The 12,371-nt window shown below is 41.0% G+C and overlaps 1 long non-coding RNA gene across 1 annotated transcript in view; it reads right to left on the bottom strand.

Annotated features, from left to right (window-relative positions):
- Nucleotides 1–1,042: 1,042 nt before the first annotated feature.
- The window catches only part of LOC142104017 (uncharacterized), a 46,980-nt gene continuing 35,651 nt past the window's right edge, over nt 1,043–12,371 (bottom strand). Inside the window, exon 4 of the long non-coding RNA XR_012679490.1 lies at nt 1,043–1,115. This is a non-coding gene — a long non-coding RNA (uncharacterized LOC142104017). The remainder of the gene's footprint in view (nt 1,116–12,371) is intronic.

Here is a 12,371-nt window from a genome sequence, read left to right as displayed (position 1 = left end):
TGTCAGCAGCAAGTATAGTGAGAACACTGAAAATCGCTGAGTAGCAATCATGGACTGGGAGCCAATAAGGACTGCACCGTCATGCCGCCATGCCTAGATGTGCCATATCTTGGCTGCTGTATTAATGCAATAGTCTCTTATTGTTTTTTGTTGATATTAGAATTTCAGTGCACGTAAGGGTTACATTATCAGGCAAGTAATCTGTACAAACATTATCGAGAGGTATTCTTATGTACCACTGGGATTCCCCATCTGGATGCAACCCAAAATGTCTTTAGTCTTATTTATGGTTTTGCATGTTTTCCCTTTTTGACATATGGTAGAAATCGTGTTTTATATGTTCTTACTCATCTTGTGAACGTTTATCATCCCAGGACTCACATATAAATATGCTTTAATCATTCTGCTACCATCAATGAGCAAGATGTGTTTGTGATGGATACAGGAAAATATTTGAAGGGTCTCCGCGGCATCTCTGTTACAGCCTTGAGCAGAGCCCTCCTGCGTGTCACAGACTTATAAAAGGGATTCTCCTAACAGATGAGCCACGGAATCCCCATATGTCATCAAAGCTCCGGATGGGACATAATAATCACCTTGCCAGAGATTAGGCTAATGGTTTACATATTAACAATGCTTCAACAGGATGATTCAGGTCAGTGACCCATATTTTCATCTTGTGCAGATTACAGTATGTTTAATTACATAAAGGTGACCTGTGTACCCAGTAGCTGGTCACTACCTGAGTGTGAGCTCTACAGTGCAAGCACTTTATAAATGATTTAATAACTCATATACAGGTTTATAATTATATATGCACTGTGACACGTGCACCCTTCAGATGATGCACACACGACAACTTCTTGCTTGTACTTTGCTTTTATTGTCAGGATGGCAAAGTTGCTGATATCGCAAAGTTCCACACACTTTCTTGTGACTCTAATGGTAAGTTAAAAGAGACCATCTCATTAGTCACTGGCCAACTTGTTTGGCATCAATCACACTACTCCACAGCCCCAGCTTAATTGACAGGTGACATTCCTACCTGATATTTATAGAGGAGTTCTCTTCAGGTGCTCTGCTTGATTAGTCTCACTGCAGGCACACCCTGTCAGCTGTGGAAAAAGATACATCTAAACCACTACAAAATATGTAAGTTAAATCACACTCTATAGTATTATTTTGTCACACATATGTCCCCCACTTGTATATCTTTAAACTAGGTGCACTGCTGTACAAATGTGTAACCCTGTTTGCAGCCTTGCCCTGCAGACTGTCAGCTGAATACCTAACTCCTCTCTGCAGCAAACCACTCCCTGTGTCACAGCACATAAAAGCAGCACACTGTATATCGATAATGGGCAAATTTCTATGAATGTTCTGCTATGAGCTAAGCTACACACATAGGAATGGATTACAGCTGAACGTAAAAGATGCCAATATGCATCTGCAAACATATGTTTCCGTGATTGTATTTTTAGTTATACACTTCTTAAGATATGTGAAACTTTAAATCTAGAGTAAAGACGTGTCAGGAGCAATTATACGGCAATCATCATCATTGTGAAAATTGTAAACATCTTGTGTAGGTCATACTCTACTCAGGACCTGATTAAGGGTTCAGGCCACCCTAGGCTGATACACTCATAGCGCTCCTTCGCCTTCCACAAATGCACTTATGTGCAACACTAAATCATTCTTAGAATGTGCAGCGCTCTCTAGATATACAACATGTTCAGTAAAGCAAGTGACACACAAGCGTTTTTTTTTATTTTATTTCCGCACTCTGAAACACACATTTACACAGACAGTTCCTAGAATGCGTGATTGCTGTTTCCTGGGATCTACAGATTAACTTCTACAGCACAGTTTAGAAATGCTGATGTAACCAGGTGACAACTGGTTTTATTAAGCAGGTAAAGGTTACTCACATGAACGTTAAGACAAAAACAAAATGATAATAGTAAGTAATATGCTTGTCCAACACTTACATCTAAGCTGATTTATAGTGAGAAAAGTGTGTAGTGTAAAGTCTCAGGGCACACACTGCTCCTTTTATCAGATGCTCATGTCCATGTGTAATTCAAGGACAGAGTAATTAGTGCACGAACTGCTGAAATAATTAATTACAACAGAGAAAGTGAAAAAAAAATCATCTTGGTAGAGAATGGAAACGTTCTGCTTTTTGGAGATTTCCTTGCTTAATGATTATTGCACTACTATTTGTGTTATCCATCTATCTATATATCGATATATAAGTAGGGGGCCCGATACTGTCTCCTGGGGTAGATGGTGTTCATAGCAGCCAAGAGATTTCACACAGGTCCAAAGGATCCATGCAACTGGCCCCAGACAGTTTTATTCAGTAAGAAAACAAAAATAACATCTTGCAGTCTGGTTCTAACTAAACACTGGTCACTCCTGATTAACAAATTAAGACAAAACAAAAAGAAGTTTCAGCACAGTAACTTACAGGCTCTCTCACATGGACTCTGCAGCCCCTGTCCCCAGGCAGTGACTAAGCTGCAGCCTTTTACCTGCACCACTCAGGTGCAACAGCAGGATCACTGGTAACTTGGAAGTCCCGGTTAATGGGCCTAAGCTTGAAGTGTAATGTTCACTGTAAAACTATGTTCATATAATGAAGGGACATCCACCAACAAAAGTGCTGGGACAGTCCTCTCAAGCTAGGTACTATCATCCCACCATACACGAAAACAAAAACAGCCTGCATGACAGGGTCCCAAACCCAGGGTTTCCCAAACCCAGTCCTCAGGGCTCCCCAACAATGCAGGTTTTCTGGATCACATGTGACATAATTAGGACCACCTGTGGATCTGTTACAATGTGTCAGTCAGTAATGAATACACCTGTGCTCCAGCAAGGAGATATGGAAAACCTGCACTGTTAGGGAGCCCTGAGGACTGGGTTTGGGAAACCCTGGCCTAATGGGTGGAGCCCATCCTCTCTCTCCATCCATAAAACCCAGGACACTTTTCTGGCCTTTCAATAGGCCAATAGCTCTTCAGCAAGCAGCTTACATAAAGCATACATTGTCCAGGGGTTTTAAAACAAGTAAGTTAGGGACCTAGGTGAAATATACCTGCCCTCATACACTAATCCAGTAACTTTGTCAATATACACTGTAATAAATAAATATATATATATATATATATATATATGGTACTGGAGGGAAACATTATTCAAAGGAAGATAAGTATTAGGTGGTAAGTAACTTTATGAATTTGAGAATAACAAAAAAAAAAAACTCTGAATAATTTGACAACCAATTTATTCAAGAAACATATAGATAGGTAATGTTTACTTTGACAGTCGTCATGTCATCAAAAGTATCAAGAACTTACCCTTCAGGGAATCTCATATTTCAGATAATAAGTTAAAGTATATCAGTAATGTAGACTTAGGGGTTGATTCAAATAGCATTGTTACCACATGATGTTGTTAATGTTCTAGGCAATAATATTTGCTCCAATGAGCGATGTTGTCATTACCGTAATTGTATGTACGCATAGCCGCTAGGTTACTATGGCCCCTTGTGGCTAATTGAACTGGTCACTTAATAATAAATACATTTAAAGGGTTAAAAGTGATCAGATATTGAATAAGGGAGGATGATGCCAAGATAAAACCTTCTGAAATCCAAGAATAAAAGGGTTGTGAATAGAAACCCTTGTGTGATGAAATATCATAATAACTCTAACAGAATGAAATCAATTTGTCACAATAGCCTGATCGCTGCCAGAGTGACAGCTTACCCCCAGAGAGGTGCGGAGTGTAACGATAGAGAAGTGTTCACCAGGGATTTAGGCAATGGAATATGGATTTGGCTGCTAAACCACCGCAGGTCGCGGACCTCTAGGGGGCGCAGAGCAGAGAATGCGCACAACCACCAAGTAGTTGTTAGGCAGAACAGTAGTAGTAGTGAAGAAATGCACAGCAGAGAGCAGGAGCACTGAGGTTCACACAGGTGTATAACTCTGGAACAGGACCGATGATGAGCGACGCTCTGCAGTGAATCTACAGGCCTTGACTGTGAGGCAAGCTGAAACAATAAGGTGGTGAAGCGATGAGCTGCAGAGAACAATAGCACTGAGATCCACACAGGTGTTCTAACGCTGGAACAGGACCAATGATGAGCGATGCTCTGCGGCGATAATGCTGGGAAGCAATGAGCTGCACAGGTAACTGCTGAGAAGCGATGAGCTGCACAGGTACTACTGGGAAGCGATGAGCTGCACAGGTACTACTGGGAAGCGATGAGCTGCACAGGTACTACTGGGAAGCGATGAGCTGCACAGGTACTACTGGGAAGCGATGAGCTGCACAGGTAATGCTGAGTTGCAATGAGTTGCACAGGTAATTGCTGGGAAGCAGTAAGCAGTACATGTATTACTGAGTAGTGATGAGCTGCACAGGTAATTCTGAGAATCAGTGAGCAGCACAGGTAATGCTGAGAATCAGTGAGCTGTACAGGTGTTGCTGAGAAGCGATGAGCTGCACAGGAATTCTGAGTAGCAATTAGCTACAACATCCACGATGTCAGGAACAACAAGAGTCAGAGGAAATGCTACCTATCAAGTAGAGAGACCTGATGATCTGACACCCATTAAAGGGAGGAGGGCCCTTATAAAGGGAACTGGCTGCAAATGATCCAATCACTGCGGAGCAGAGGTTTTGAAGGTTTCCAGGGAAACGCATGCGCAGACCACTAGGCAAGTTGGTGTCGAATGATAGAGGAACGCCAGGCCGAACAGCAGATAGTGGTAACCAAGGGAAACCAAAGCACACAATGAACCATATGGAGCAAAACTGGTGAAATGCGTGATACAATTATTTTAAAATATTGGGGCATTGTCCAGAAATATAGAACACATTTTTATGTATATAGTGCCACCAAATTGTACCACGCTATACCAAGAATATTTAGTTATCCACATCAGTCCCAGTCTAATTTCTCTAACACACAAGCACACACATTAGGGGTAATTTTTCTCAGCAGTCAATTAATCTATCAGTATGTTTTTGGAGTGTGGGTGGAAACTGGAGCAACTGGATGAAAACCATGGAAAGACGGGTAGAACATAGAAGCTTCATACAGCCCCCACTGCTGTGAGGCAGCGATGTGCCACAGTCTCTATTTCAGTTACCTCCTTTGTTTGCATTTAAGAGAAACAAGTCCAAGGACAATAAACCTGCGTTTGGCAGTATGAGATCACACCAACAAACATGTACAGACAGGAAAGGCATTTTTCAAGGTATGCCATTTGGACACAACAATATGATTATAAAGTAGAACTACAGAACATATTAAACGCATATGATGAAGACTTAATAGCTCATCATTTTTTGCAAGTAAACATATAACAAGTTCTTCTAGAGGAGGAAACATGGAGATATTGCTTACACACCGGGAAGCCTTGCTCAGGTGCAGCTGGGAGTCCTGGCTGTAGCCCCCAGCTTGTAAAAACCCTCTCTCTTCCACATAGCACCTGTGCCTCCATCCCAGTCTCTGCTGAACACACACTGGTACTGAAACAAGCATTGAATTGTACACTGTCTGTAACAATTCCTTACAAGCATATCAGCCTTAGTCTGCCAGGTACTGACAGTTTACACTTCCAGCTATATGCTGTGTGTAAGCACTGGGCTTCAGAGGCAGGAGGTAAGTCTCACAACGCCCACGTGTCTCTAACCTTAGACGCATCTCGTAACTATCAAACAACACTAAGGAAAGCCAGGTCTGCCCATCAAATTGTACCTGCTACAAATTGTGATGTACACATCTGTGCGCAGTTCCATAACATACGTGCACAGTCCAGAAACAGTCTTTCATTATGTCCCAGTGGTTCATAAATAGCCCCTTAAGAACTAAGTGCAATATGCAGAACAATGGAAGTAGCATTGTGCAATAATGAAAACCAGATACAAATTCCACTGACAAAACCTCAGAACCTGGGAATTAGTAAAGCTTTCAAATGTATATATAACAGAACTAGTGACTAGCAGTAGTTCAATAAGTTCATATGTGAGACACAATAATTAAAACCAATTGTACCCAGAAATGTTATTTTAAATTGCCTTGTGATAGGAATAACATCTCCAATTGTATTTTCCAAGTCTATGAATGCACATTGTCAATTCTGTAGAGAGCATCCATTGTGCTTGACTGCAGATCTCAGTTGAGGTTGTCTGTTGATTGTAGTATTTTTGAACAAGTAATTATACAAATAAATGTCACTCAAACCTCTCATTACAAAGTAGGTTATAGTTTGGATTACACCAATATTACTAAAATAAAACCTGTCGTATTGGTTTCACAGAATTCTTGGTCCAGCATTTGTTTACTGCTTATAGTAAATGTGTTCGGATTCCTTTTCTTTTTCAGCAATCAGATCAGTTGTCTCCTCTATTTACAGTTCTGTGTTAGGACAACTTGAACATCCTGGTTTCTATGTATAGAAGTGCCGCTCGTGGTCAAATTTAAAATAGACGATTTCAGCCATATTTCTGCATTCTCTCACATGGGGGTATATTTAAGAAATAACGGTAGTGCACTATCGTGCACTTACCGTGTAAATTAGTCCACGATGTCTCCTACTCAAATTTATTAAAGGTGCATCGCAGCAGATATCATGGCTATCTGCTGCTTTGCACTCCTTATCGTTTTTGCGAGCAGTCACCATACAACAGTATGGTGACTGCTCTGGCCGCAATCTAACAAGTCCCGAAAAAATCTTTTTTTCCGGGAACTTGTTGTGTTAGCTGAAGCTGGCGTACATTATCAGAATTGAAGAAATCCAATGCTGTCAGCTCTGCTCCGAAGAGCAGAGCTGGACAGCGCATGTGTGGAGGGATCACATGATCCCTCCCTGTCACTCAGCGCTCTCTCTCTGCAACGATAGTTGCAGAGACAGAGAGGGGATCTTTGTGCGCATGTCCAGTTCTTGGAACTGGACATGCGCAATTGAAGAATGAAAAGAAGGAGGAGAAGACCCGGAGACAGCGCTTCCGAAGAGGAGGGTAAGTATGTTTTTTTACATCACAGAAACAGCAGTTTTTTGGAACTGCTGTTTCTGTGCAGGGTTGTACATAAATGTGAGAAGTAGTTCAATCCTTATCATTGCGATAAGGATTGAAAACTACTTTTCACTTTATGTGAATATTGATAAATGTGCCCCATGGTACCTTGACCAACAGCAAGGACATGGGAAAATATTAAGCTAAGGGGCTTCTCAGTAAAGATTTCACTGGAAGAATTCATAATTGGCCAATGTATTTGTGGTCATCTCAAGAAAAACTATTTTAACTTCTTTTTTTTTTCTGTTCCTTCAATTATTAATGAAACGATTTGCAAGCATTGTTGTATGTTTTTCTCTCGACTTACAATTGAACGAGAACATTTATGACTTCACATTTTATTTACGGTTTCACACATTTATTTTACAAGCCGTTAGGTAACGACATATTGACTCCCTGACTTCCACTTACTTTAAAATGTTAGCAACTCTGTTGGCTTTGTTTTCTGTATATTGAAACCAGTAGCATGTATGTCTAGCCTCAGGTCTATGCCACACAGAAAAGGCCAGGGTTAGAGATTATCAAAGTTATGGGGAAACTTTGCGCGAACCAGATTTCACGGTGGAAAAGGTCACTTCGCAGAGGTGCGGAGTTCTGTCAATCTTTGTGTGGCGTGGTTGGGATATAATAAGGGAAATCCACATGAAATTCCACTAGAGAAACGCGCTAAATTCCACAGTTAAATACTTAATGAGGCGAATAATCCGCAGAACATTTTTAGGAAATATTTTGCTTGTTCGGTTCAGCCATTAGGTGACAGACAGATACATTTGATGTATTAGGGAAGACGAGGGTCAGACTTATGCTATTTTGTAGCGGAGGTGAACTTCCTTAGCTATATATATACTGGTCATCAGTCTGGATAGCCATGCAGGGCATTTGAAGCACCTCAGTTTAGGTGTGGATCTCATTTATTTTGGCAGGAGGCCTAGACAACCATCACCGCCTTATGAGACATTACAATCCATATGTGAAATAAAAAACAACTAACTGTATTTACCCTCCATCATAAACTACTTACCCTGCCTTCTCTGCTCCAGTTAGCGAGAGCTTGAGTGAGATGCTCTGCCAGGGTGACCCTGTTACCCATATAATAGGGAGACCATCTTCAGCTGACCGGCCAAGCCTGTAAATCCAAAATATTTGAAGCTACTGAAAGCTCCTGAAATGTACTTATATACTTATAAACTTTACCAGTGCCTGCTTTATATAAAGCATTCTTAGTGTCACGTATAGTAGTCATTTAATTTAAAATATTTCAGATCTATATATAAAGAACATTATACGTTTCTTTCTTTGGATCTACTCTCCTAACTCATCATCAGATCGTGGGGGGGTAGTGAGGGGCGGGGGGGGGGGGGGGGGTGACCCTTCTTATATTCATCAGTTACTAAGTCCAACACCTATAACTGCATTATCTATAAAGTTTATTGAGATTGCTAAAATTATTTACAAACAAAAACTGTGTCTATACAGGGAACAGTTTATAAACATTCACAATACAGTCCCCACTAAATCAGCTGTATATAGATGCAAGAGCAAATTATATGAGAGAAAGAGTTGTCGCCTCCAATACAGTACACAGGTTCGTGAAGTATGTACATTTCCTGGCCGTTGCACTTTCTTTCATCCCACGGCCGTTGGATAAGTATAGTTGCAGGGCTGCGGATTCTGATCATTCCTTTTCCTCGCCCACTCAATGTGATGGACACTTGCATGTCATCTGTATTTTAAGGAATAAGGTCCCAGGCACATTCCTCCTGTATCCACATGATTTATCCCTTGCTAGATACTAGGGGATGTTGTCACTTTCTATTTGTTTGAGCTTGCCCGGCTAGGTCATACATACATGGTAGCAGAGCCAAGTTAGTACCATACACTATACAATAATTCCCTATTTTAGACACTATTATACAATACACACCACAAATCTCTGATGTCTTTACAATGCAGACCGCCAAATCTCTGGTTGTTATACAATGTCCACTGCAGATCTGTAGTGGCTTTATTCATGGTTATACAACAGAGTTCCGACGAAGACTCCAGAGGCAAAACAATGTAGATTTAAAATCTCTAGTGGCGATCAAATACAGACCCAAGATCTGATGGCAATACAATACAAACCTCAAATTAACAATACAATGCAGAGAACACAATGATTATTCTGCCCTATGTCTCTGCCTGTCCTCTGCCATCCTCCAGATTTTGTCTCACCAATCTGGGCTGTCAGGTTGCCTAGGTGGCAGGACCATGGTATTGCAACAAGTTAGGTTGTGCAATGACCTTACAAATCATGTATAATGTGCCCTCTGTATGACCCTTTGTTTTCTATGTCTGTTCCCCTCTTTGCTAATGTTTGCCCATGTCCTTCCCCATCGTTTATTTGCCTGATCTCCCCCACTGTCTCCCCCATCCACCTTACCCAGTTACCTAACAGGGGCACATAGTTGCAACCTACAGAATTTCTAGGCTCTACTTATATATACAATGGGACCTCAGCAATCTTAGTTTGGTATCTCTTTGGCAAGTTATACGACTGCCACTTGCTGTCTGGGAAAACCACTTGGACATTTTAAAATAGGTTAGGCTTTTACAGGCACCAAGTGGTACCCATGTCTTGAAAAGTACGTGAAGCTAGGTTATATTAAAGTGATATTAAAGTTTATGAAAAAGTGGCTAGCCTTTAAATCCAACAGCGGCATGATCTATCATCCCGGTCCCTACAATCCGTTCATGAAAACACAACACTGGCTACAGACAGGTGAGAAAAAAGCTTCAATGCAGATTTAATTATTACCATCTGCTTCAGTTAAATTGTTCTGCACGTCCTAGTGAAAGGCCAGGGATGATGCATCAGACAGACCTCTGACATCTGTCTCTCTGCAAAGAATAATATATTTTAATGTCTTTGTATTCATCCCACACACAGTCATTCCAATTCTACTGGCTCCCCAGCACCTTACATCTGACATTCTTAACAAGATTAAGCAGGGAAGTAACTACATTCTGCTGTGGCTTTATCTGTATAGTTATCCGCTGAATCATTCCAGGACCAAACAGAGCTGTTGCAACAGCGCCACCTAGATAGTCATAACTGAGAAAGAAATGTTCTCACAGTGAATCAGTTAGAGTAGGCGGCAATTTTGACACTCAGTTCCAGCTAATGGGTGTAAATTTGCACTTGGACAAAACATGTTGCCATCCAAGGGGTGCAAATGCAATTTGTATTTTAGAATGCCAGAAAAACACTGCCGGTTTTCTACTGTGCTTTATTTTAAGTCTGCAATTTAGAGTTGAGCTAAGACACAACCCCCTCCCAACTCTAAATCTGTCTGTGCATTTTAAAGTCCCCCTCCTCCTCCATTTACTTCTGTGCAGCACAACATGCTTTTGCCAAGGTGCAAAATTGTATCTTCCAGGTGGATTTGCTCTTAACTCTAAATCGGGACCTAAGTGTGTCTTGATGCGGCGAGAGTAAAGATACAGCAGTCATCATCGTCAACTTGCCACTTCAACAGACCTAGTATTCCTCGTTTCCCCGATGCCCACAGTCCAGGAGAGCCAAAATGAGCCCCAGCGGGTTTTAGCGCAGGACGGATAGTCTGCTGTGTTTTGCACTTCCCAGTGGATATAAATGATCTTCCCTGTATCATATGTGTCTGCTTGGAACAAAAGCGTTCCATTTAAAGCAAAGAACAACCCTAAATTACCACCACTTCCTGAGAATCATTGTAGGATGAGAAAGAGTCTCTGCACTCCTGTAAATGCACTCCACCTACACCTCTTAAATATAGCACCCTACAAAACGAAACCTTGTAGGCGCATGACATTACAAAATGGCGTATGCTCTGCGAGAGGGGGGGGGGGGGGGTTTGCACATTCGTAAATAACTCTTTGTATTTATTTGCAACGTTCAATGCTATTGAACCTAATACAACCTATCCAAAAATTGTATCCTTAGAATTTCCTTTTAAAACTAGCTCAATGTCTGCTTCTGAAGAGACATTCCAAATATTCAGCAAGTCATTTTCTGGTAGTTATTAGGGGAGCCATAACAAAACAATGAGCTGCTATTTTTAGATCTGTAGTTTTCACACGTATTAGTCATAAGAGATTGCTCAAGGCATTATATTAAGCGTTCTGTAATAAAATTTTAAAAAAAGCCAGTAGGAAACCTAAATATAGATTTTTGTTTTTGAACCCTTTCTTAGATGTAATAATACAACTACAGATACTATTTATTGCTCTTTTTTAATAGGAGAGCAAAGAGTCCAGACAGTTGTGTGTAATTAATAGTCTTTACATGGCTTTGTATATCTGGTATTTTATTATCCTGTGTCATGTTTATGAGTTTTTAACTGTGGTCTCTGTTTTAACGGAAAGCATTTTTACAAATGTTATGTGTGTGTGTGGGCTGTGTATTTTATGCTGTGTCTGCTTTACTATATACAACTAGTTAGTAAAACAATTGGAAACTCCAATATAGTCACTTAAAAGGGCTTTGGGCCACCACTTATGGTCCGCATGGCTTGTATACACCACAGCCTTGAGTGTGGAATTGTGCATGAGGGATGCAGAGCCATTCTCCCACAAGAAATTGTCAGTCTCAAGCTTTCCTTACTCTAGCCCTGGCGTGTAAAGCTGCACCCACAGATGTAAGAGCCAAGCAGTCGGTTCTAGAGGCACTTTATAGGAACACTGACACCCTGGCCAGATTATTAAGCTCTTGCCCTTAAACCAGTACTTGAGTCTTCCTGACCTGTATCTTAGTATTTGACATTGGGTTGCTATTTGACATCCTCCCTATTCCTGATTGCCATATTACTATTATTACCATATTATTAAATTTGCGGTCGATAAACAATAATCCTGGCATTTTATTGCTCAGTATTGTTGACTTATTTTTCATCTCAAACCACAGACTTATACCTGGGATCCTCTGAAGGCGGGAATATTACCCTCCTGAAAGGAGATGCTTAAGCCTTGGCCACTCCATTCCGAGAGAGAGGGGTGATAAAATCCTGAAGTTGCTGTCCTGATTTCTGAGGGTTTTGCTGCAACCTTAGATGACCTGAATAGAAGAAATGTGGCTTAGCTGGCCACGTCAACCTTCATCAGCATCAGTGGTTAGAGTACTCTATTGAATTTCATCAGATTGATGCCAGTGAATGGATTAATGCTGCATAATGACATCAGTTTCGTTAGAGACTTTACAGATGAGCTGGTCCAGATGTTTCCCCCAGAAGATTTGGAGGCACACTCCAAAAACATAC

The sequence above is a fragment of the Mixophyes fleayi genome, chromosome 10 (assembly GCF_038048845.1).
Source record: "Mixophyes fleayi isolate aMixFle1 chromosome 10, aMixFle1.hap1, whole genome shotgun sequence".
NCBI classification, from domain to species: domain Eukaryota; kingdom Metazoa; phylum Chordata; class Amphibia; order Anura; family Limnodynastidae; genus Mixophyes; species Mixophyes fleayi.
The sequence above is the reverse complement of the archived record's forward strand: the minus strand, read 5'-3'. Positions and strand labels throughout refer to the sequence as shown.